Here is a 24815-nt window from a genome sequence, read left to right as displayed (position 1 = left end):
TCTATTAAAAAATGGAAGTCCTCTGAATCCAGTGGCAATGAGTAGTGGCCTCTATTTAGAACCAAAGTGGTACTGCTATGTGCCAACTGCCCAGTGATGGATGGGACCTTGAAAAGAAGGAAAATCAAGGAGAGTTAGAGGCAGAGCTGGAATGGCTATGGTCAGCCAGGTGTGTGCCTAAAAGAAGAAAGAAAAATAAATTAAAATCTTTCATCTGGAAAATAAATAGCAAACGGCAAGTGAATTTGTGCCCTGCATGAATGAGCTAGGGAGGCTTAATTCTCTAATTATTACCTCTCTTCTCTCCATGGAGATAAATAGCAGGTTGGTAAAGATAATCAGGGCATAAAACACTATGGCCTCTTGAATTCTATCCTAATGGAGTTTTTTCCCTTAAATTACTTTTGCCCTGGTGAAAGATTTGGGACCATATTTACTTTCCCCAAACCCTATCCTGTCACACATACTCTCTTCCACACCATTAACCATTAAATGCTTTAGCATGCTGGAGTCTGGAACTACTTCAGCAGAGCTAGCCCCCTCAGACTCACTATCTTTTGCAATTGACTGACAAAGCAGGCAGACATCTCTATTGTTGACTCCAACCTACCTTTCCAAGCTAATCACACATTGTTCTCCTTCACACAGTCTGCATTCTAGCCAAAGAGTCTATTCCCCAATCCCCAAAGCTGGAATCCCACCTTCTACCACCCACCCCTCCATCCACTCATCCCCGTGCCTTCTACTACCCTGCCTGGAATACAATTTCTTCAAGGTCTAGCTCATGAGCCACAGTTTCCCTGAAGCCTTTTCTGATTCTTCCTTGTTGTTAGGACTTTGTCTTTCCTCAAATGAAAGGAAATCAGGTCCAAACACTGAGCATTTCAGGGTTCATGAGTGAATGAGAGAAAGGGAAAGAGACAGAGACAGAGACAGAAAGATAGAGACAGAGACAGACAGACAGACAGACAGAAGAGGGGATGGGAGACACCCAGAGAGAAATCTCTGTGACTGAGCAAGTTCCTTCACTCCCCTAGGCTTCATTTTCTTCCTCTATAAAACAAGAGATTTAAACTAAAAGATGTCCAAAGTTCCTTTCAGCTCTAATAATTTACGTCTCTGTGAGAACTGGAAGATCTCTAGTCCCCTGTTCTCTGATTTATTGGAGAAACAGAAGAAGAGCATGCCCTTTTCTGGATCTCCCGTCTTATTTATTTTTTTTTTTCCTCTTCATTTCCAGTTTGGGAAATTCTCTTCCTATTGTGCTCTGCCCTTGCTTTCATTTCTCTTCATCTCCAGTGTGGGAAATTCTTTTCCTATTGTGTGCTGCCCTTGACTGCTCCCTAGCGGTCACTGTGGAGCTGAATGCTGCAATTCCAAATGAATGCATATCAATGTCATGGCAGGAGGGGGAGGGAAGGGGGGGAACAGGGTGGGGGTAATAAGGTGGGGCAGGGAAGGAAGAGAGATTAAGGCAGTTCTCCTATTTTAAAGGATGTGACCATTTGTTGTCAATAGGCAGATAGCTGTCCCTTAAATCTAGTCAAAGTATTTAGATGTGGAAGGTACCTTAAAAGTCATCTATCTAATCCAACTTAGTCATTTTTTAGAGAGAGGTAATGTCAACTTTTTTGCTCAGGAAGAAGCCATTCCACCATCTAACTAAGCAGTGGAGTGGTATAAGTGCTTCAAATAAGTCCACTTTTCTTCCAGTTACTACATAGTCCTGATATTCATAAGAAAAAAAAAATTCCCACTTGATGTTATCAGCTATTATGGGACAGAGGTGAGGACCCTGGGTCCTCAAAAGCTGTTCCAATAAAGCCCAAGCTCTAGCAATTTCTACCATGTTAAGAAATGTTTCAAGTATAGCCCCACCAACAGACTGTGTCTACTTTCTGAGAACTAGCCTGATTAAGAACAGAGGGGTTCACCACTAAGAAGCTGGTCACTCAGGCAGCTAGGCAGTATAATGGATAGAATGCTGGACCCAGAGTCAGAAAGAGATCAGTAGCCTCTCAGCTTCAATTTCCTCATCTGTGAAATGGGGATAATAATAGCATATACCATGCAGTGTTGTTGTGAGGATCAAATGAGATAATGTGAAAAGCTCTTTGCAAAGCACCATTAAAATTCTAGCTATTATTATTACCAAGCAATGAATTCCTTGGCATGGAAATCAATGAAACAAAGAAAAAATTTTAAATATTCCTCAAACCTGTCTGACCCTCTTTAGCCATTGTAGTATGAATGGTGGAGTATGGGAAAGAGGAGGCAGAGGGTGCTAAGGATCAAAAATTTTTAGACTGGTTATAAATTTTAATTTAACCATTGGCATTCTAAATGCGAGATTTTTATCCAATGACCAATGAGTGGACATAGTATTGGAGGAGTTGTACCTTAGCCAAACTGATATCCTTTCCATAAAAGAAGCCAGAAGATATAAATGAAGATTGCTCACAGGCTCTCCTTCGAGAGACATATACAAAGGAGTGGGCAAAGCTAGTTTCTTTATCTTACACCAAAAGGAGTTTTTAATGGCTAAATTAAGGCAGAAGTACATGAGAGTAATATCTACCCACATGGTTCAAAAATATAGTTTGTGGGGGGTGGGGCCAAGATGGCAGAGTAAAAGCAGTGACTTGCTTGAGCTCTCCCCCAAACACCTCCAAATATCTGTAAAAATGATTCTAAACAACTTCTAGAGCAGCATAACCCACAAAAAGACAGAGTGAAGCAAATTTCCAGACAACGTGGATGGTTGATTGGAAAGGTCTATTGCACCAGGCTGGGAAAGAAACGCAGTTCAGCGTGGGCAGGCAGGCAAAGACCAGGCCTCAACAAACCTGGAGTAGACCTCACAGGACTGATTCACAGATAGCTGTGGTGGTTTCCAGACTTCTCAACCCACAAACACCAAAGACAACTTAAAAGGTCAGTAGGAAAAGTCTGTCACCATGGTGAGAGAGAAGCTAGTTCCTAGCCCCAGTCCCAGTGTGGCCCCAGGGGCAAAGGGGAGGTGGCTACTTCCAGAGCTTCTGGCCCACAGACAGAGGGGGAATCCAGTGGCTGATCAGAAGGAGATTGCAGGGATCTCTTTGCTGGTGCTGAGGCAGGATTCTCCTGCTTTGCCCATGCTTGGATCTGGGTCACAGTTCTGGGTGGCAATCCTGGGGCAAGGAGGAGTGTTGGCATGGTGGAGGTTGTGGTGGTGGTGGATAGGGAATCCTCCTCACAGTTCCAAGGCAGAAAAGAGTGCTTATGGTCACTCATAGACCAGATCCCAGGCCAGGAAATGAGTAAACATCTCACCCTTGATTGTACCACCTTGGAAGAATGGAAAACTTACAGGTCCCTAGATGTATCTCTGCAAACAGAGGCACAAACCCCCCCCAAGCTTGGGACAGTACATTCTCCTCACTGGAAGCAGACCCCTACCTTAATAAAGAGTTTATAACTCAAGTAATTGACTGGAATCAAGAGCAAACTGTACAAAAAAAAATCAAACCATAGAATCTTTCTTTGGTGACAAAGAAGATCAAAACATACAACCAGAAGACAACAAAGTCAAAGCTCCTACATCCAAAGCCTCCAAGAAAAATAGGAATCAGTCCCAGGCCATGGAAGAGCTCAAAAAGGACTTTGAGAAGCAAGTAAAAGAACTAGAGGAAAAACTGGGAAGAGAAATGAGAGTGATGCAAGAAAATCATGAAAAAAAAGTCAACAACTTGCTAAAGAAGACCCAAAAAAATACTGAAGAAAATAACACCTTAAGAAATAGCCTAACCTAAATGGCAAAAGAGGTCCAAAAAGTCAATGAAGAGAAGAATGCCTTCAAAAGCAGAATTGGCCAAATGGAAAAGGAAATCCAAAAGCTCACTGAAGAAAATACTTCCTTAAAAATTAGAATGGAGCAAATGGAAGCTAGTTACTTTATGAGAAATCAAGACATTGCAAAACAAAACCAAAAGAATGAAAAAATAGAAAACAATGTGAAATATCTCATTGGAAAAACAACTGACCTGGAAAATAGATCCAGGAGAGATAATTTTAAAATTATTGGACTATCTGAAAGCTATGATCAAAAAAAGAGCCTAGACATCATCTTTCAAGAAATTATCAAGGAAAACAGCCCTGATATTCTAGAACCAGAGGGTAAAATAGAAATGGAAAGACTCCACCTGCTGAAAGAGATCCCGAAAGGAAAACTCCTAGGAATATTGTAGCCAAATTCCAGAGTTCCCAGGTCAAGGAGAAAATGTTGCAAGCAGCCAGAAAGAAACAATTCAAGTATTGTGGAAACACAATCAGGATAACACAAGATTTAGCAGCTTCTACATTAAGAGACTGGAGGGCTTGGAATATAATATTCTGGAGGTCAAAAGAGACAGGATTACAACCAAGAACCATCTACCCAGCAAAACTGAGTATAATCCTTCAGGGGGGAAAATGGACAGTCAGTGAAATAGAGGACTTTCAAGCATTCTTGATGAAAAGACTAGAGCTGAATAGAAAATTTGATTTTCAAATACAAGACTCAAGAGAAGCATGAAGAGGTAAACAGGAAAGAAAAATCATAAGGGACTTAGGTTGAACTGTTTACATTCCTGCATGGAAAAATGATATTTGTAACTCATGAGACCTCTGTCAGTATTAGGGTAGTCGGTGGGAAAAAAATATATGTATGTATGTATAGATAGATAGATAGATAGGTAGATAGATAGATAGAAAGAAGGCACAGGGTGAGTTGAAGATGAAGGTGTGATATCTGAGAATAAACTTAAGGGGTGAGAGAGGATTATACTGGGAGAAGGAGAAAGGAAAAGGTACAGTGGGGTAAATTATCTCACATAAACAAGAAAATGCTTTTACAGTGGAGGGGAAGTGGGGAAAGGTGAGAGGGAATGAGTGGATCTTATTCTCATAGGATTTGGCTTAAGGAGGGAATAACATACAGACTCGATTGGGTATGGAAATCTACCTTACCCTACAGGAAAATAGGGGAGAAGGGGATAAGAGAGCAGGGGGATGATAAAGGGGAGGGTAGATTGGGGGAGGGGGTAAACATAAGCAAATACTTCTAAGGAGGGACAGGGTCAAAAGAGAGAATAGAATAAACGGGAGGTGGGATAGGATGAAGGGAAATATAGTTAGTTTTCCACAACATGACTACTATGGAAGTGTTTTGCATGACTACACATGTATAACCTGTATCGAGTTGCTTGCTTTCTCAATGAGGGTGGGTGAGGAAGGAGGAAGGGAGAAAATTTGGAACCCAAAGTTTTAAAAACAAATGTTAAAAATTGTTTTCACATGCAACTTGGAAATAAGATATACAGACAATGTGGTATAGAAATCTATCCTGCCCTACAGGAAAATAGAAAGGGAAGAAAATAAGAGAAAGGGAGAGAGATAGAAGGGGGGGGCAGATTAGGGGAAGGGGTATTCTGAATGCATGCCATCTTGGGGTAGGGGAGGGACAACATGGGGAGAAAATTTGGAACTCAAAATCTTGTGTAAGTAAATGTTGAAAACTAAAAATAAAAAAAAAAAGAAATGATGAGCTGACTGACTTCAGAAAAAACCTGGAAAAACTTAAATGAACTGATGCTGAGTGAAGTGAGCAAAACCAGGAGGACATTGTACAAAGTAACAGCCACGATGTGCAATGACTAACTTTGACAGTCTCATCTTCTCTCAGCAATGCAAGGATCCAAGACAACTCCAAAGGACTCATGATGAAAATGCTGTCCACATCCAGAAAAAGAACTATGATGTCTGAATGCAGATGGAAGGACATTATTTGATCTCTCTTTTCTTTTTCTTTTTCTTTTTTTTTGTTTCTTCTTTCTCATGGTTCCTCCTATTGGTTCTGATTCTTCTTTACAACATGACTAATATGAAAATAGGGTCAATATGAATGTATGTGTAGAGTCTATATCAGATTGCTTGCCTTCTTGAGATGGAGGGAAGGGAGAGATAGGGAGAAAATTTGGAACTCAAAATCTCATGAAAGTGAAGGTTGAAAACTAAAAATAAATTAATTAATGAAAAAAATATACAGTTTGTGGGCAATGTGGAGTTCTAGACCCAGCCTTGGAAGAGTATTAATCTATTCTCTCACTCATGTGGCACCTCTGGAGAGGGAAACATGTGAACAATGATGACAGTCACCAATCTGGTCACATGGCCAGAGAACGGAGATTTCCTAAGTAGTATGATCCCAGAATCTAGTCTTCTGGTAAATAAAGAAGGATATTCTGGGTGGTGCCAGCCTTAGGAATTGTCTCATATGTAATCATAAAATTGAGAGTTCAGAGATTGGACTCTTTAACAAACAAAAAAAAAAAAAAAGTAGGAGAGTTTCCTGAGTCCCATAAAGGCTAAGTTCACTCTTGGGGATAACCAAAAAATCATTTAACCAATCAAAAGCATTTATTCTCACTATGCTCCAGGCATTGTGCTAAGTGATGGTTATAAAAAGAAAAAGCACTCCATTCAGGTATCCATACCATCAGAATAATTTATCATAATAATAACAAAATGTAAAGTATAGGCTGTTCTTCTATATTGTGTCTCCAGTTCATTGTATCTATCTGCTTCTCCTGAGGGCCACATACACAACATTCTTCTTTTACCAAAAAGCATAATGTTTAGCAAGTTTCCTTTCTCTAAATGGACAGATCCCTGAACTTTCAAAATTGGGGCTCAAAGTAACCCCCAACACAGGTGCTTCCCATACAAAACCCCTTCTCTTGTTAGAAGACTATATTCTGGAACGATGATGTCTAAGAAACCCCTCATCTTTGAAATGTCTGTATTTCTGCCCCAAGACAGCCATTCAAAACCTCTATGAGGAAGAAAGACCCTCCCATACACACCCAGACACACAAATAGTTAGGACCAATCTAGTTCTGCTGATCTCTTAAGATCTCTTAAGAATGAAGACCAAGAAGAAAAAGAGAAACAAATGTTTTCTTTTATAGGACAGGGCAAAACAGACGATCCCATAATAGTGGAAGTCAATCAGTTTATCCTGGTGGAAGCCCCCAACAGTGAAAAGCATCTTCCAACCAAAGTGGCATTCTGTGTGTTCCTCACATACAGCATTCCATCTCCCATCTTTTTCTTTCCTTGGCCATCCTTCACAAACTTCACATCCTTTTCACTTTTATCTCAAGGATTCCTTCTCTTCCTTTAAGATGAAGCTCAAGCATGACTTTCTATATCAAACCTCTCTTGATGCCCCCCAAATGCTAGTGTCCTCCCTTCTTTGTAAACTTGTGTTTAACTGCCTAGTTATACATGTATATGTTATCTCCCATGATAGAATGGAAGCTCCTTGAGAGTAAGGATTGTTTCATATTTTTGGATTTGTAACCACAATGCTTGGCACTTCACTTGGAATTCAGTAGGTTCTTAATAAATATTTGTTGACTGATGGATTGACCCAGAGACATATCCACATCCTTCACAGACAGCTGCAATACAAAGTCCAAACAAAAGCTCATCACTTTGTAAGCTCATCAGACAAAACTGATCAGCTACCTATCAGCTACCCTATAATTATTAAAAATTTTGACTCAGCAGTCATCTGCAGCCTTAAAAGCTGTTTCCCAATCAGGTATCTCCTTATATGTATGTTAAAATTTTCCAGATTATTTAGCAATTTCATTATTGGTTAATGCATCAATTTGAGGGACCTAAACCTTGAACTGACTTTATTTTTTGTGTGCTATTACATAGTCATTTTAAAGTTTTACTTTTCTGCTTAAGTTTCTGTTTCCCAGCAATTAGCTTCTCAATCTCTGGTTTTCCCACCAGGGATAGGGAAGGTATGTACAGTTTTTCCAGCCCAGTTTTTTCCCTTTTTCACAGATGTCCTGTGCAAGATGATCTGGGGAGGATTTCATCTTGAAGTAGAGATAAACCTCTAGCCCAGAGTCACAAGTTCATCTGTACTCCTCCACCCTGTGGGAACTCGGCTTAGGAAGACAACAATAACAACTACTTTTTTCAGTACTTTTCCACTAAGTGTATAAAACTTCTCCCTAGTAGAAATATACTGAAGGTCTCAATATACAGGGCAATTGTCTTAGTTGTCAAAAACTCATTCCCAGTTAATTATTAATGGAGTTTGCAGTGCCTCCAGTAATCATGAGTATAGTATAAAGGGTTGACACATGGTTCCTTGTATTATTGTTCAAGGACCTGCAATGAACTGTATTTGCTGTATTTGAGGCTACTGGTTGACACCTGTACCTATGTATGCCTGGAACAAACTTCAATTCACTCCATAAATATATGTCTTTTGTGTAGTTACTGCCTAACTGGAAGCAGAGCTTTCATTGGCTTGTCCATCAGGTTTGCACAACTTAGATCAATGGTCTGCTAGATATAACTATCAAGTGAGGAGATGAATGTCCATTGAAGGCATTTCCTACTGTAATGGAGGATGTCTAGCAGATTCCCAATCGAATCAATCAATTGACAAGTACCAGGCCTTGAGGACATGACAAAGGATGGAACCATCTTTGCTTGCAAGATTACATTCTAATTGGAAGACATGTACACATAAAAACAGAGCATAAACATAATAGCAATAAGCACAAATATTTACTACATAGTTAAATACAAGGTAGTTTGGGAGGGAGTGCACTAGTATTTGGGGGGATTTAGAAAGACTTCCAACAGAAATTGGGATTTGAGCTGAGTCTTGAAGGAAGTCAGAGAAACTAACCAAGTTGACTTTCCCAGTCCATCAATGATATGTATCCCTGGGGGAAGTCTTGTGCATTGAATTGTGCTATAATCTGACTCAGGGACAGAGTAAATGAAAAGGATGGATTCAGGTAACTCTGTGTCATAAAGTCAACAATAGCTACACCTCACATCGACATCTGAGCTCTTTCCTATTTTGTCAGACTAGCCTGTGTCAATGGTAGTCAGTAATCTCAGAACCATGATATAATATTTACAAAGTGCTTTCCCCACAACATCCCTGTGAAGTTCCTAGTGCAAGTACTACTATTTACATTTTCAAATGCAGAAACCAAGGTTCAGAGGAGTGAATTAACTTACCCATGTTCACATTACCAGGATTAAAAAACCAAGGATCCTTGATTCCAAATCCCGCCCCCCCATCCCTATATCAAAATGTTCTCATGTAAATAAAAACATGGGTGACAAGGAAAAGGATTTTGTTTTTTCCAATATGTAGAGTGGAAGAGGATAATTTGCAGTCTAAGTATTGATATGTCCTTGAAAATACAGTGTTTGTATTATACCCACTATAACTCTGCTTTTTGTGATCAATGCCAAGGGTCCAACTCTCCTTGGCCTTTTGTTCTAATTCTTCAGGCTGGTGGAATCATGCTACTGTTGCCTTACCTCCACTTCTTTATTGATACGCAAAAACAACTACAAAAATCAATGGATTTTACATTTTGAATGATGAGACACTGCAGAGTCTAGGATTACTTAGCATAGGATGGAGAGGAGATAAAGAAAAATTGATTGAAGCATTTTCCATTTCAGAAAGGCAGACCTTTCCTCCTCAGCTTCTCTGATGAGAATGGGCCTCTACAGATACAGAGGTGGTACTGTCCAGGGTTCTGATTTTAAAGGAGAAATAAATATGTGTTGAAGATCAGACACTGGTCGACATTGGTAAAGGTAGTTTCTTCTTCAGGAATTCCCTAAGCCCTCTTGGGCTTAGTACATTGTTTTATTAATTGTCTAGACTTAAGGAAGGGCAGCTACGTGGTACAGTGGAAAGAGTACCAGGTCTCAAGTCAGGAAGATCTGAGTTCAATTTCAGCCTCAAACACTTACTGGTTATGTGACCCTGGACAAATCACTTAATCCTATTTGTCTCAGTTCCTCAACTGTAAAATGGCGGCAAACTGGAGAAGGAAATGGCAAACTACTCCAGTATCTTTGCTAAGAAAAACCCAAAGTCCATGGCATCACGTAGAATTGAACATGACTGAATGACTGAACAACAACAATACTTAAGAAAGTAATGGAGATAACAATGAAGATTAATTTTAAAAGTGAGTTATACTTTTCAGAAAGACAGTTAAATATTTATCAGCATGCCACTGGCTTTGATCAGCAAATGAATTTTTTCCTGTAAACTCTGAAGTAACGTAAGAGTTGGGGTTAGTAAGCAGGCAAGGATAATTTTCACCGCTACTTTTCAAAAACAGGAAAACACTATGACCCAATATTAAATGAAATGCTACTGCATTAAGATTTAGAAAATAACTAATGTAAGCTAATATTAGGAGTGTTGATGTACAACTTCATTTGGTAATTTGGTTCTGAGACTTATGAATTCATTAATAAATAACAGGTGTTGCTGCAGCTAGGTGGTGCAGTGGATAGAGCAACAGCCCTGGAGTCAGGAGAATCTGAGTTCAAATTCGGCCTCAGACACATAACACTCACTAGCTGTGTGACCCTGGGCAAGTCACTTAACCCCATTGCCTAGCCAAAAATAAATGAATGGATGAATGAATGAATGAATGAATAACAGATGTCAAGAATAAAATCAGTCCAGTGAGTGAAAATTTTCCTGGGTTCTGTTTCCTCTACTGTAAAAAGTTTGAAGGAGTTAGCCTCTAAAGTATTTTCCAACTCTAAATCTATGTTACTATGATACTAAGTACTGGAAATGGTTGCCTATTTTATTTTAAAATGAGAATGTTACCTCTATCTCATACTTTTCAATATCTTCTTATGATATTTAAACTTCTTTTAAGAAGAAACACAAATGGTGCTCAGAAAGAATAACGAAGGACAAAACTGAGTGCCCAGACTGGAGATAGAATAAAAGAGTATGAGCAGGTAGGAAATAAAAGACCAAGGAGTTTATGACAGCAGCTTATCAGGTTAATGCCACCTATACAGACTTGATATATCCGTAAGTCTCAGCTGTTGATAACAAAATCTAACAGGGGAATCAAAAATTACCTATACTAAACAATTAGAAAACAATTAAGTCCATAACAACTTGTTACTGCTTTTTAATATAGTATGTTAACTGTTCAAGATTTGCATAGTTAATGACAGTCAGCTTCCCTGGACACAAGAGGATAATTCCATTTAAAGTCAGGTCAGTGCTGCCCACTAGCCACCTCTACTGCCCAGAAACAGGTCAATTTCAACCTACATCATTTTCCCATGAACCCAAATCATTTTCCCATGATGGGAAGAGGTCTGGCACTATTGATCTGAGGTCCTTCTCCCTCTCTTACCTCCTTCTACTTCTCTTTTAGTTTTTTTAGAAAGGATATTTTGAAAGTAGAGACTCTGTGATATTCTATCATCTAATGTCTTCATTCAGAAACTTAGACTCCAAGAGCTCTTCCCCCAACTGATCCTTGTTATGATCTTATGTTTCTATGAAAAAGTTATCAAATCTTTAGCCTGGCATTCAAGGCCCTTCACAGTGTAGTTCTAGCCTACTCTCAAGGCTTATCTTCATGTACCCTATGTTCCAGCCTACCTGAACTATTTAACCTAATCCTGCCTTTTTGCTACCTTTCTGCATTGCGATCTCCTTTGCCTAGACTGCCTCTTCTTTCTCTCCCCCTTCTCCCACCCATCTCTATCAATGAATATAAATATTAATTGTCTTTCTCATAAAATACTAAAAACTCATTTTTACAGTGTTTTATTAGATTACAGTGTTTTTATTAGATTATTAGATTTATTATTAGATTATTATTTATTTTATTAATTATTATATATAATTGTTATTTATTAGATTATATAATATTATTGTGTTATATATTATAATAATTATTATTTATTATTTATTAGACTATTCTTAGATTTATTAGATTACAGTGTTTTCCTCACATTCTGTCTGTCAGGTAAGTAGTGCAAATGTTATCATCATCCCCATTTTATAGGTGAGTGTACTGAGGTCTAGAGAAGGAAAGTTACTTGTCCTGAGTTGCCCAAATAGTATAAGAGTAAGGATTTGAACCCACATCCACTGACTTAAATTTCAATGTTCTTTCCAATACACTATGCTGCCTCTTTAAAAAGAAAAACATAAATTCAAATTATTTCATTACTTTCATAATACATGTTTATACAAAATCAACTGACAAGAATTGTATTTGATGCTATCCCAATTTCTAAGACACACCTTAAAACTGATACCTACAGTATGAAGGAAGGTAGTTAGGTGGTGCAGTGAATGCTGAGCCTAGAGTCAGGAAGACCCAAGTTCAAACTCAGTCTCAGACACTAACTGGCTATGTAACCCTGAGTAAATCACTTAACCCTGTTTGCCTCAGTTTTCTCATCTGGAATATGAGCTGGAGAAGGAAATGGCAAACCACTCCAGTATCTTTGCCATGAAAACCCCAAATGGGGTCACGAAAAGTTTTACACAACTGCAGCGACTGAACAACAATAGCATTGTATGAAGGGCAAAGGGGAAAAATCAATTCACAATCCTCAGTTCTGCTGACTCTCCCTGGGACACCTGCAGAATCTCTCTTCGGCTCACATACCTAGGGGAGGCCATGCCCATGTCCTAAGTGTAGTGATTTCAAGAATACTAGGTAAGGGAGTCTCTGCCTTCGTCCCCTACCCCAGAAAATTTCCCACATCATCATGTTGTTGCCTCGAATCCCTCTAACCAGAAAAGGTCTTTCATTCCCGGCTGAGAGATGGAGGATTAAAATGCAGGATTATTTGAGAGGCAGCATGGAAACATCACTGGATCTTTAGAGTCAGAGGACCTGGTTTGGAACCCCAATTCTATTTCTTCCTACCTTTACGTCCTTGAATATTTCACCTCACTAGGACCAGGTTTTTGTTTTGTTTTGTTTTTAATCTGTAAAAATGAGAGAGTTCAACTAGAAGATTTCTGAAGTCTTTTCTAGATTACTCCATGATGTCCTCCCCACCCCACCCTCTCTGTCTCTGTCTGTGTCTCTGTCTCTGTCTCTCTGTGTCTCTGTCTCTGTCTCCATCTCTGTGTCTCTGTGTCTCTCTCTCAACACTAAAGGTTGCAATGGTTAAGTGACTTACCCAAAATGACATTGCTAGTCCAGAGAGAAACCAGGACTTAAACCCAAGACTTTCAATTTCAAGTCCAGCACTAATCCCAACACACTATAGTGCTCCTCCTGTAGGCAGAACCTTTCCTGAGAGCAGAAGGGCACTGGATGGCTGAAAAGGGGGGAGATCCTAGAAGCATTGAATCTTTAAATTGTAGTCAATGACGTGTGTGACCAAATCACTTTACCTCTCCAGGCCTTAGGAGCTTACATCAAAAGACAAGGGATTTGGATTAGATGATGGCTTGGCCTATTTCCCCATTTTGCCTATGGTCAGCCTTTTTATAGTAGATAAAACCAAAATAGTAGATCCAGAGGCCAGCACCAAAGGAAGTTCTTGCAACTGTTTTCGTCCTAATGAGCACTTTCAAGATGCTCTATTTTCTTATGAAAATCCCCAGACTAATTTAAGATGACATTTCTATCTCTGTCTCTTAGCAAGGAGACCTCTGTCTCTCTGGCATCCAAACTCAGAATTATCTTGCATAACTCTGTCTTACTAACATAAGGAAATGTTTAAAGTTGAGAGTCCCATCATCTTCATTTAAAAATAGTTTGGTAGAACTGTAGGAGACAGTACTTTTGCACTGGAAAAGAACTGATTGGATTGGCATTCCAGGAAGCAATGTGTGAGAGCCAAACAGGAATGTAAAGTTTCCATGAGTGTCAATATTAAGAAAAGGAGAAGGCACAATGTATTCATAGTCAAAAGGAAACTCAAAACCTGTCATTCATAAGGGCCATCAATATAGAGGGTTTTTTTTTTCTAATTAACATAGATTGTCTTTCTCTCTTCCTCTCTAAAAGGCAATCAAGTCTATGAGGAAGATCAATACTCAGTGCCCTGGGGCATACACTTCTCCAAAAGGTTTTCATACATTCTGGAAGGAGAGTCATCTGAACAGATCAGGACCATCTGAGGTCCTCAAACTTTAAAGCTTCAGTTGCTTGGGAGTTGATAAGCTCTCAAGTTCTAATTATTAAATATTCTTTCTTCTTCTCCCTATTTTGTTGAAAAAACCCTTGAAATCCCTTGGACTTCTCCAACCTAACAGTATTTGAGGATTGAGTACACATTTGGCAAGATAGGTAGCATACTCGAATCTCTTAGGGTTGATGCTTCAGCCCAAATTTGGAGCCTGTTTTTAATGATTCAAGTTCATTTGCACTTGGCAAAAAGATATTATTTTCTGCTTCTGAGAAAAAGGGACTTCAAATGGTTTTTAGAAGAGGATCATACGCTGTGGACATCAAATGTCTCATCTAGATATCTTTTTTTTTTCAAGAGCCAAGTGTAAGGAAATCAAATACGTGGACTAAATTTCCCTTGAAATGCATCAGAATATAAATGAAATGCTTTTAAAATAGTCCAAAATTTCATAAACACCAAAGATCTCAAGGACCAACCACCTTGTTAGTAGAAAAGTCATATTTTATCCAACTAGAAAACTTAACCACCTAAAAATTTACTGCACTTTTATATTTTGGTGGGTCCATGATCTCATTGATATAGGTGACCTCCTCTACCAATGGAGACATAATGTATCCATACCTTCTCACCCTGTGCAATTCTATTCCTGCCCTATCATAAGTCTTCTATGAAGGATCTACCCAATGAACTAGAAGCCTTCATCTGTTCTTTTAGCTCTTTGGGAATGCCTTTCCCATTACTCAAGTCATTCATCCCTTATCTTTAAATCTCACTATCAGGGCAGTCTATTTCCATTTCATTAAAGAATTGATAATGTCTTTCATGAGACTTCTTGTGCACAGTCATTAAGGAAGAAGTTTGTTTCATTGGCCTAAATATATAGTATTCTCATAGGCTAAAAGTGCAAGTAACATTTCCATAGATTTACTATGACTTCTACAGAGGTCATCTAACCACTTCAATGCCTAAATGGGTTTATGATCTTTAGGGTGCGGATACTTCCTTCACTGGTCACCATCATTATCTATGTATTCTCACTAGTCTGTGACTTTGTTCTTGAAATAAAGATGGATTGTTCTTCTGAGAGACAGGAATTCCTTCCTGAATGAGCGTACTCATATTGTTGTTTAAGCACTTATCTCTTTTTTTAAGAGACTCACAAAGTGAATGAGCTAAACAAGACTAACAGGAATTATAGTTCTCAATCATTTATCTTTTCCTTGAATCTCAGAATGTAAGAGTGGGAAGGGATCCAAGAGATCATCTAGTACAATCTTCTCATTTCATAGAGGAATATGGAGAGGTGAATACATTTGCTCAAGACCACTTAGCAAGATGGTGGCAGAGCCAAGAGTAGAATCTGGGCCTCTTGACTCTCAGGCATTTTCTAGCATGTTGCCACCATCTTTTCCAGATAATCAAATAACTTTAATCATAGAATTATAGAAATTTTGACCCAGATGAATTTTTTTCAACTTACTGCAAGACCAGAAAAAAGATATTATTAGGAAATGTCACTGAAGAGCTAGCGTCTTTGGGAAAGTCACATTCCCTCTTATCTCAATTTGTTCAACTGCAAAATGAGGAATTTGGATTAGATGATCTATAATGTCCTTCCTAGGCCTACCTTTCTATAGGCATGACAGCTTTCTTTCTCTTTTCTCTGAAAGAAAGTGAGGCATATGCTTTTGTTAGTATTTCTGGACATCAGTAGGGTCATCTTTTGGACCATTTGCCCTGTTTGATGCACTTTGATAATATCTATACTTTAATACTGGTAGGATTCATAATTTTGTCCTTGTGGGTACTGTGTCTCTCTCTCTCTCTCTCTCTCTCTCTCTCTCTCTCTCTCCCTCTCTCTCTCTCTTTCTCAGTCTCTCTCTCTCTCTCTTTGTGATTTTGTAGACAGTCTTAAAGAGCTGTTATACCTAAAAAATTCAGCCACCTTATGACTTATTGTTATGACCTCTCAAGGCTTAGAAAAGACCTGCAGTCCATCACAAGGCCAATATGAGAATCCTTCCCAGTTTCATAGGACCATCCAGAGCTTTCATCTCATTGATATATGCCAGTGATTCTTAAAATTTTTGGCCTAAGGACTCCTTTAGACTCTTAAAAATTACTTAGGACTCCACCCCCCCTCTCCAAAGAGCTTTCATTTATGTGAATTATAGCTATTGATATTTACCTTATTAGAAGTTAAAATATCTTAGCATTATCTTGAAAATAGTTTTGACCTCACACACTTACTGAAATGGTGTCAAGGATCAAATGACTTAACCTCTCTAGGTTTCAGTTTCTTCAAACATAGAACAAGAGCATTAGACTCGGTGATCTCTAAAGTCCCTTCAAGCTCTAAACTTAAACTCTTTCATAAGTTATCCTTGTTTTTTGAGAAAGGAGGGGTGGGTCTACCTGACTTAGAAAGACTAGGTGACTTAAGGGGTACAATCTCCTGACTCAGATAGCTATGCTTTTCTACTACGCCATGCAGCTCTAGCTGGATGAGTCACCGTCTTCTGAAATAAAGCTTTCTGAACATTCCTGAATCATCCACCCCAGAAGGTATGTGCTGTTTAAATGCTCTGTACTAATAACCATCCTTTCAACCATGTAGGTCAGATTTTAAATTCACAGTCTGCAGTTGCCTCCCACATCAAAAAGAATTAACTAAGGAGAAAAATAATGAAGCACAGCTCAAGTTGTCCACTCAATAACAAGCTAATCACTGGTCTTCAGCACCCTCAGTCAAATTCCAGGCTGTCACAGGATCTAGAGGTAGTGTTAGCTAATAGAAAGAGCATTAGACTAAGAGTCAGCCAGCTTTGGTTCTAAGTTTGGTTCTGTTATCATCTCTTTAGGTAACCTTGTCCAAGACATTTAACCTCTCTATCCCTGTCAGTTTGAGATGATAATGCCTATCTTAGTTGTCAATCTTCCCATGCTTCTAAATATCCCATAAGCCACCACAAGATGAATCTTCCTTTTATACCAATTTTATTAACTTACTGGAAAGCCATCAATGACTTACCATTGCCTACAGGACAAAAGGCAAATCACTCAGCCTGACATTCAAAGCCCTCTACAATATAGCTTAAAGCTATTATTCCAGTCTTATCTTCCACTTCACCCCTATGTGAAATTTCCCCTCTCCAATATTATCCTTCAACAAACCTGAATGATTCTCACCTCTTAACCTTGATTGGTGCCTTTCCCCCTATTTGGAACACCTTTTCCCCTTCACTTATTGAAATTCTATCCATCCTTTCAAACACAGCTCATCTCATAGCTTCCCCATGAAACCTTTCCTTATCTTCCAGAATTTATCCTCCAAGGAGCTTATGTACCACAGTGTCCATACCATTCAGTTTGTCTTCAGCATAGGCTGCCTTGTATCATGTAGTTCTCAAACTTTTTGATCTCAGAACCCCTTTACACTCTCAAAAATTATTGAGTACTCCTTAAAGAACTTTTGTTTATGAGGGTTATATAGGCCAATATTTACTATACTAGAAATTATAGCATCTTAGCATTGTTATGACATTGCAGGCTTCCAGAAAGAGTCTCAGGGATGCCCAACAGTCCCTGGACTATCCTTTGAGAATTCTTGTACTATAGATTACAGCATCACAGGATTTTATTAGTGGAGGGGAATTTAGAGGATATATAGAATAACCCCTTCATTTTATAGATAAGGAAACTAAGGTACAGAGAGAGAAAGGAAGGTGCCTAAGGTTACATACATAGCTAGTAAGAAGCAGAATTAGAATTAGAACTTTTCATATGTGCATGTCTTGTCTCTCTAACTACATTATAGTCTCCTTTGTACATAACATGTACTTATTTATAGCCATACAATGGTGGACATATAGTTGGTGCTTGAGGTGTTGATAGACTTAAAATGTTTTAAATGTTCTGGGCAGCTAAGTGGCACTGTGGATAGAATACTAGGCCTGGAGTCAGGAAGACCTGAGTTCAAACCTGTCCTCAGACACTTATTGGCAAGTCATTTAACCTCTATTTGCCTCAGTTTCCACATTTATAAAATGGGGATAAGAATAGCACCTACCTCCCAGGATTGTTGTAAGGATCATATGACATATCAGTAAAGTGCATAGTATAGTGCTTGGCACATAGCAGGCATTTTATAAATGTTTATTAGTATTATAACTATATAAGACTGAGAACTAACCCCCAACAATGGATAAATGGTGAAGGGACATGAGAACAAATAGTTCTCAAAAGGATTCCAAACTATTAATAACCAAAGGAAAACTACTCCAAATAACTAACAATAAAGGAAATGAAAATCAAATCACATCAGAGATTTCATCTCAACCTAGTAAACTGCCAAAGATGACAAACAATGAGAATAGTCCATGTTGGAGGGACCATGGGAAGACAGGCACACTGATACTCTGCTGCTGGGTCTATAAATTGGTCTAACTATTCTGAAAAGAAATTTGGAATTATATGAAAAAAGTGACTGAAATATCTCCATCTTTAACTCAGAGATCCCATTGTTAGGCATATACACTAAGAAGGTAAAAGACAGAAGTGCTAATGTTCTACTGGGAGAGAAGAAGCAAGTGGACCTTTAGAATCCTAATGTCTTAAAGAGTTATTGAGTTGTCTTCAAGAATAACAACTTAAAGAGTTATTAAATAAGAAAAAGAAAAGACCAAGGGATAGACTGGTTCTGTAATGTGAGTTAAGAGGGGAAAGAGAAGAGAGGGCACAAGGAATACTAGTATAGAACGGAGAAAGAAGGAGGTGGAACTTGCTTATTTCTCATTTGCAAGTCAATGGAATTATACTTTGTTTCCATTTTTTTATGCCGCAAAAATTCTACTATGAATACTTCGGTTTATATGAGAATTTTCTTTCTATCTTTGACCTTTTAATTTTTTTTAAAAATTATATTCTGAACTTAAATGCCCAAAACAAACATGTCTGCATACATAGCAGAACGTAAAAGAGCACCATGTATGAAATCATGAATCTCTATTTCTTGTAGCTCACTTTAAAAAGTATATAAGTTCCACATATTACTTTCAAAACTGTTCTACTTATCTGTCTTCCTTCTGAACTTCCTTCTATTCTCTTCTGTCATTTAAAAATATTTCTTTTGCCCTCTTTTTTTGGTATTCCTATTGCTAACCCCTTCCCTTCTATTCCCTTCACTTGTCTTACCTTCCCTTGGCTACACATATACATGAATATAATAGGATATTATTACTGTGCCTTAAGAAATGATGAGTACAAGAATTCAGAGAAGTAAGGGAAGGCAGTTGATTTATTACAGAGTAATATTGAAGAGTAAAGTAAGCAGAACCAGGAAAACAATATATACAATGCCTACAACAATATAAATGGAAAGAAGAAAAAAGTGAAATAGAATGCTCTGTAATTATAATGAACAAGCTTGGTCCTAAAGACTTAGAGATTAAGAAAATAAACTCCCTTCCCTCCTCACAGACCATAGGCAAGACCATAGGGAAGATCACATCCATTGTCAGACTTGGTTGATGAGTGAGTTAGTTTTGCTGGGCTACTTTTTATTTCTTCTTTATTTGTTTTAAGGGATGGCTTCCTGGGGAAGTAAAGAAGGAGGAATATATCTGGAAAAGAGAGTGATTAAAAAAAGATTGCAATAAAAATGTAAATGTTTTGGAAAACTGTAACATCCTATACATATATTTATTGCAAGACTAGACCTCACATGTGTAGTGAGACCTACCTGTGTGGCAAGGAGAGATCTGTCATTTTGAGGCTAGAAGAGAGGCAGAATAGACATCTCTAGCCTCTTCTGCTCCCAACCCCCACCCAGGAGATTTTCATTCCTGCCTGGAAGGGAAGCAAGAAGTTGGGGCCAGAGGTAACTCTGCTCTTCTCAGAAAGAGGGGGTACCAGGTTAGGGGTCTATCTATCTGCTCCCTTAAATATTATTAGTCTAGGGAGTAGTATGATCAGGTTCCATCTAATTTCAAATTGCTTTGTCATTTGGGGAAGAAAGTAGGTCCCAAGCTTTATATCCAAAGCTTGACCCATTTCCCACCTAATACCAGTTTCACAATGAACACACATAGCAAATAGCAAGGAAACCTATCTAACCAAATCGTTGTAAAACAGAAATCAGAGATATATATGGGAGAATATATACTGGGCAATTTAGAATGAAGTATCTTTCCCACTGGGAGTGAGAAAACTCAGCTCAACCAAAAGAGATTGTTCTTCATCTCACCCAAGGGGAAACTCCCTTAAGTCTTTAGTGTACCAAGCTGGGGATAAGGACATAATGGAGACTGCCAGCTCCTCTCATATTTTTCCAGAGTCTTTTCCTTCAGCAACCTGAAATGGAGTTGGCATCTTCCATCTCACTTCTTAAAGCTAGAAGCAGAAGCACCCAAAGTAACTCGATACTAAAGAATCCCAAAGAGGGACTGAATTTTGAAGAATCCCAAAAAGAACTGGTGAAGGCTGGCATTCTCGCCTTTCATCAATGCTACCCTGTCCCACACTCAGGGAGGCAGGGCATTCATTTCCACCAGTACGGAAAGAGTCCCACAGCAATGGGCTTTTGGACAGGGGTTATGCAAATGTAAACTATTAGCTTTTTCTCCACATAGATAGCGCATTTCTAGTGTCTCATCTCCCTATCTCAGGCTCAGAAGGAAGAATTATACCCTAAGAATCAGTAGATAAGCTTGAGGGAGCAAAGCTTAATCACATCTTCCCCAGGCTAAACCAGGAATGAATCTGGATCCATAGTCACTGGAAATGCCAGCACTTACTTTATCATGTCACAGACCAATTGATCTTAACCATATTCTGAGCTTCACCTTTTTTGCTCCTAGCTTTCCCCTTACCTGTGAAGTCCTCTCTTTTTTTTCTCCAGGAAGATCACAAAGGCTCAAAAATGAGTAATTCCAATGTGTAACATTTGATCTGACTCTCCCACCATTGCTCACAAAATCTGTTATCGCTGAACCGGAGAGTTGTAGCACCCAGAGTCTCCTCCTCTCCACCTGCTGGCTTCCCTGGCTTTCTTTAAATCTCAACTAAAATCTCATCTTCTACAGGAAGCCTTTCCCAGCCCCTCTTAATTCTAATGTTTTAGAATTTTAGAATTTAATTTTAGAATTTTTTAATTTAGAATTTTTAGAATTTTAATCATTTCCTATTATAGCTTATTTGTATATATTTGTTTGTCTGTTGCCCCCCATTAGACTGTGAACTCTTTGAGAGCGGGGACTGTCTTTTGCCTCTTTTTGTATTCTCATAGATTAACACAGTGTCTGACACATAGTAAGCACTTAATAAATGCTTGTTAAGTAACTGACACAGTCCCAAGGCTCAAAGCAAAGGTAGGAGGCAAGTCAGTTTCTTGTCCTAACACCCACTCTCCATGTTCTCACAAATTGATAATAATAATAATAGCCCATTTATATGAAACTTCAAAGTTTGCAGAGCACTTTAGATATATTATCTCATTTGATCCTCACAACAATACTGTAAGTTAGATGCGACTATTATTCCCATTTTATAGATAAAAAACTGAAGGTTAGAGCCATTAAGGGACTTTCTCACTCAAACAAAGTGCCAGAGGCAGGATTTGAAACAAGGCCTTCCTGACTCCAAGTCCAGCACTCTATCAACTAAGCCATTCTGCTTCTTGCCCAAGATTATTATTGGGGCAGGCACAATTCAAGGGATTTCTCACAAATTGCCAGAGTTCGTACCCAGGTGTCCCCTCCCAAGATGACTCTGACTCAGAGTCACACTTAAACTCTCCATCTCTCTCTCTCATTTTCCCCACCACTCAATCCCACTGACTCTTCTCTTTCTCACTGTCTGACTCCGGGACTTGTCTCCTACGCGCTACACCAAACACAATCACCAGAGTCCAAGGTAACTTTCAACATTCCTAATGTAAACATATGAAATTGTGGCCAAAATTAACAGGTGTGGGCACTCCAATCACATTCACCTGTACAGCTGTTTGCCTTCCAACCTGAGTCTAACACACTGGGCCTCTTCCTGGTATTGGCTTTCAACGTCTGTATTCCTATGGTTTTGAGCTAACAATCCCTTTCATTCTCTGCCTGCGACCGAACCACTTCTGTCACTCTCCTCTGCATTGAAGCTGCTGCCCTTTTCTTGAGGCTTTAGCCTCCTTGAAACTCTTCTAGAAGAGTCCCTGGGTGTTTCATTATCACCTTTCAGCTAATGTGTACCTCATTTCTAATGTCCCTTAGCATCTGCATTTATTGGTGTCTCTATCATGTGCTTATTTCTTGGCCCATAAAAAATTCCTGAATTAAAATATAAAGATGCCTTCCTTCTCCTTCACCCACATCTGATAGCCACCGCCCTCTTTTCAGTTCTCTTTTTCTTGGGGTTAGTTCCCTTAGTTCCTCATAGCTATTGCTTTTTTGATCAAATTACCAGCATGCTGATAATAACCCTTACCCAGCACTTTTCATCTTCAAAGTGATTTAGAGGCATTAAAGTCCATCTGTCTGTTCACTGATTTTCAACTTTGAATAAAAAACAATTTTGAGGCATGAGCTTCAAAAGCTGCTGTAGGCTAATTCACTTCCTGGGGGGTTGTGTCAGTATGCTCTAGGCATATTATGTCCTAAACCAAGAATCCTAAAATTTGGAAGGGCCTTCAAAAAATATGGGAGTACAGATGGGATTTCCCCTAAGCTATCTTTGCAGACCAAGGATAATGTAATCACTGGGGCTGCTGTGAGGAGGGGGCAGTCATCTTACTGTGAGCTGATAGGGTCTATAATTACTGAGTATTTCTAAAGTTTTCTAGGGAAGTTTCCCTCCAGTGGAAGTCACTAGAGGATTTTGAAGATTATGTAAACAGAACCAACTCTGTTATGTCTGACCAACCTGAAAGGTCTTCACCTCCAGCCCCAGCCCCTGTTATCCAAGGGCCAGACTAGTAAATCAAGGGCAGAAAACTAGCCATAGAGCAACTGATTTTTTTTAACTTCTGCAACTCATGAAAATTGACTATTAATCTGTGGAGAGATTGCAATCTCTATTGGTAGAGGAAGCACTCACAACAAGTGAACTAGGAATCCTCAAAGCCTTCATCAAATAAATTTAGCAAGTATTTCTGAGAAGCCCATGCCATAGTGAGAGCTGGCCTCCAAGCCAAGATGTGCTGGGGTTTAAGGTTCACCCTTGATTCATATTAGTTGTATGACACTGCTCAAATCCTTTAACTTCTTTTTTCTTTTAGTTGAGTTAACCTTTTTATTTAATGCTACAAAAAATATTTAGTCAAACAGACCAAAGCCCATGTCATTATCAGACTCCTCGGATTCTTCTTTTTTTTGCTTCCTCTTTCTTCTTCTCTTCAGCTGGGCCAGCTGTGCTAGCAGAAGCCACCCCTCCAGCAGGGGCAGCACCACCAGCTGCTGGGGCAGGTCCACCAACTCCTGCATTGCAGATGAGACTTGCAATGTTGACATTGGACAGGGTCTTTGCAAATGATCCAGGGCAGAATGGTTCAACATTTACACCTGCTGCTTTCATGAGGCCATTGATTTTATCCTCCGTGACTGTAACCTGATCATCGTGAAGGATGAGGGCAGAGTAGGTGCAAGCGAGCTGGGAGACAGCCATTTCAGTAGAGGGATGAGGAGAGACTTGTTTGTAGTGGTGCTAGTCGCCCAGAAGTGAGGTGTCACCCCAATGCGGCCTTAGCTTCCGAAGAGGAACCAAGCACCTTACAGACAACTGAGGAGGACAAATCCTTTAACTTCTAAGTGCTTTAGGAAACTCTCTAAGATTACAAGGAGCAGAGAAGGTGCCAACCTGCATTAGTAGAAAGAGCTTCCTCACCTTAGAGTTCTCTAAACCAATGAAACCACAGGTTTAATTTCTTTTCTTTCTTTCTTTTTCTTTCTTTCTTTCTTTTTTTTTTTTTTGAGGCAACTGGGGTTAAGTGACTCACCCAGGGTCACCCAGTTACTAAGTGTCCGAGGTCACATTTGAACTCAAGTCCTCCTGACTGCAGGCTGGTGTTCTATCCACTACACCACCTAGCTGCCTCCCACAGGTCTAGTTTCTATTTCCATCCCTATTTCTGAAATAGTAAATGTGAAAGATGGAATTCTGAGAGGCCATTCTTCTTGAGGAGAGTAGTGACGGGGATTATGAATCCAGAATCATCAATAAATCTGGGAAATGGGTTGAGCTTTCAGTTTAACCTAGAAAGATGTGAAATGTTCATTGTGTTCAAGTCGGGTTTGTTATCCAGGCTTTGACAGGAAATGTGGAAGGAAACTACCTTGGGCTGGTAGCCCAGGCTGCATATGAGGTACAATGAGAAGGAGTGATCAATAGGCTCAGGGGAGAGGGAATATTCAAATTAAAAAGGAAAATCAGCCCTGAGCTGAGGAAGAGAGAATGGCATAGATTTAACCTTCTCCATATTTCTCCCACCTACTCCCTCCTTTCCATTCTCATTGCAACTCTCCTGGTTCAAGTCCTCTTTTCTCACTGAACCTTTATAATAAGCCCCTAGCTGGTCTTCCTGAGTCCAGTATCTCCTTTATCTGATCCCTCTTCCATACTTTTACCCACATAATCTTCCTAAGACCCTACTCTCGTCACATTGCTCCTCTCTCTAAAATATCTTTATTGACCCTTTCCATTTCCTTACGCTTTCTTTTATTAATGTAAGATTCATCTGTAAGTGCTGTGCCTTCCTCATTAAACTTTAATTTCCCTTTCCACAACTGTAAATCTAGGATCCTAGAAGCTTCTTTGCT

At 39.1% G+C, this 24815-nt stretch overlaps 1 pseudogene; it reads right to left on the bottom strand.

Moving 5' to 3' along the window:
* Positions 1-23315: 23315 nt before the first annotated feature.
* LOC114023774 lies at positions 23316-23664 on the bottom strand (annotated as a pseudogene).
* Between the last annotated feature and the right edge of the window lie 1151 nt (positions 23665-24815).

The sequence above is a fragment of the Vombatus ursinus genome, unplaced genomic scaffold (genome assembly GCF_900497805.2).
Source record: "Vombatus ursinus unplaced genomic scaffold, bare-nosed wombat genome assembly UNPS02014818.1, whole genome shotgun sequence".
Lineage (NCBI taxonomy): Eukaryota > Metazoa > Chordata > Mammalia > Diprotodontia > Vombatidae > Vombatus > Vombatus ursinus.
This window is presented reverse-complemented; position numbering and strand designations above follow the sequence as displayed.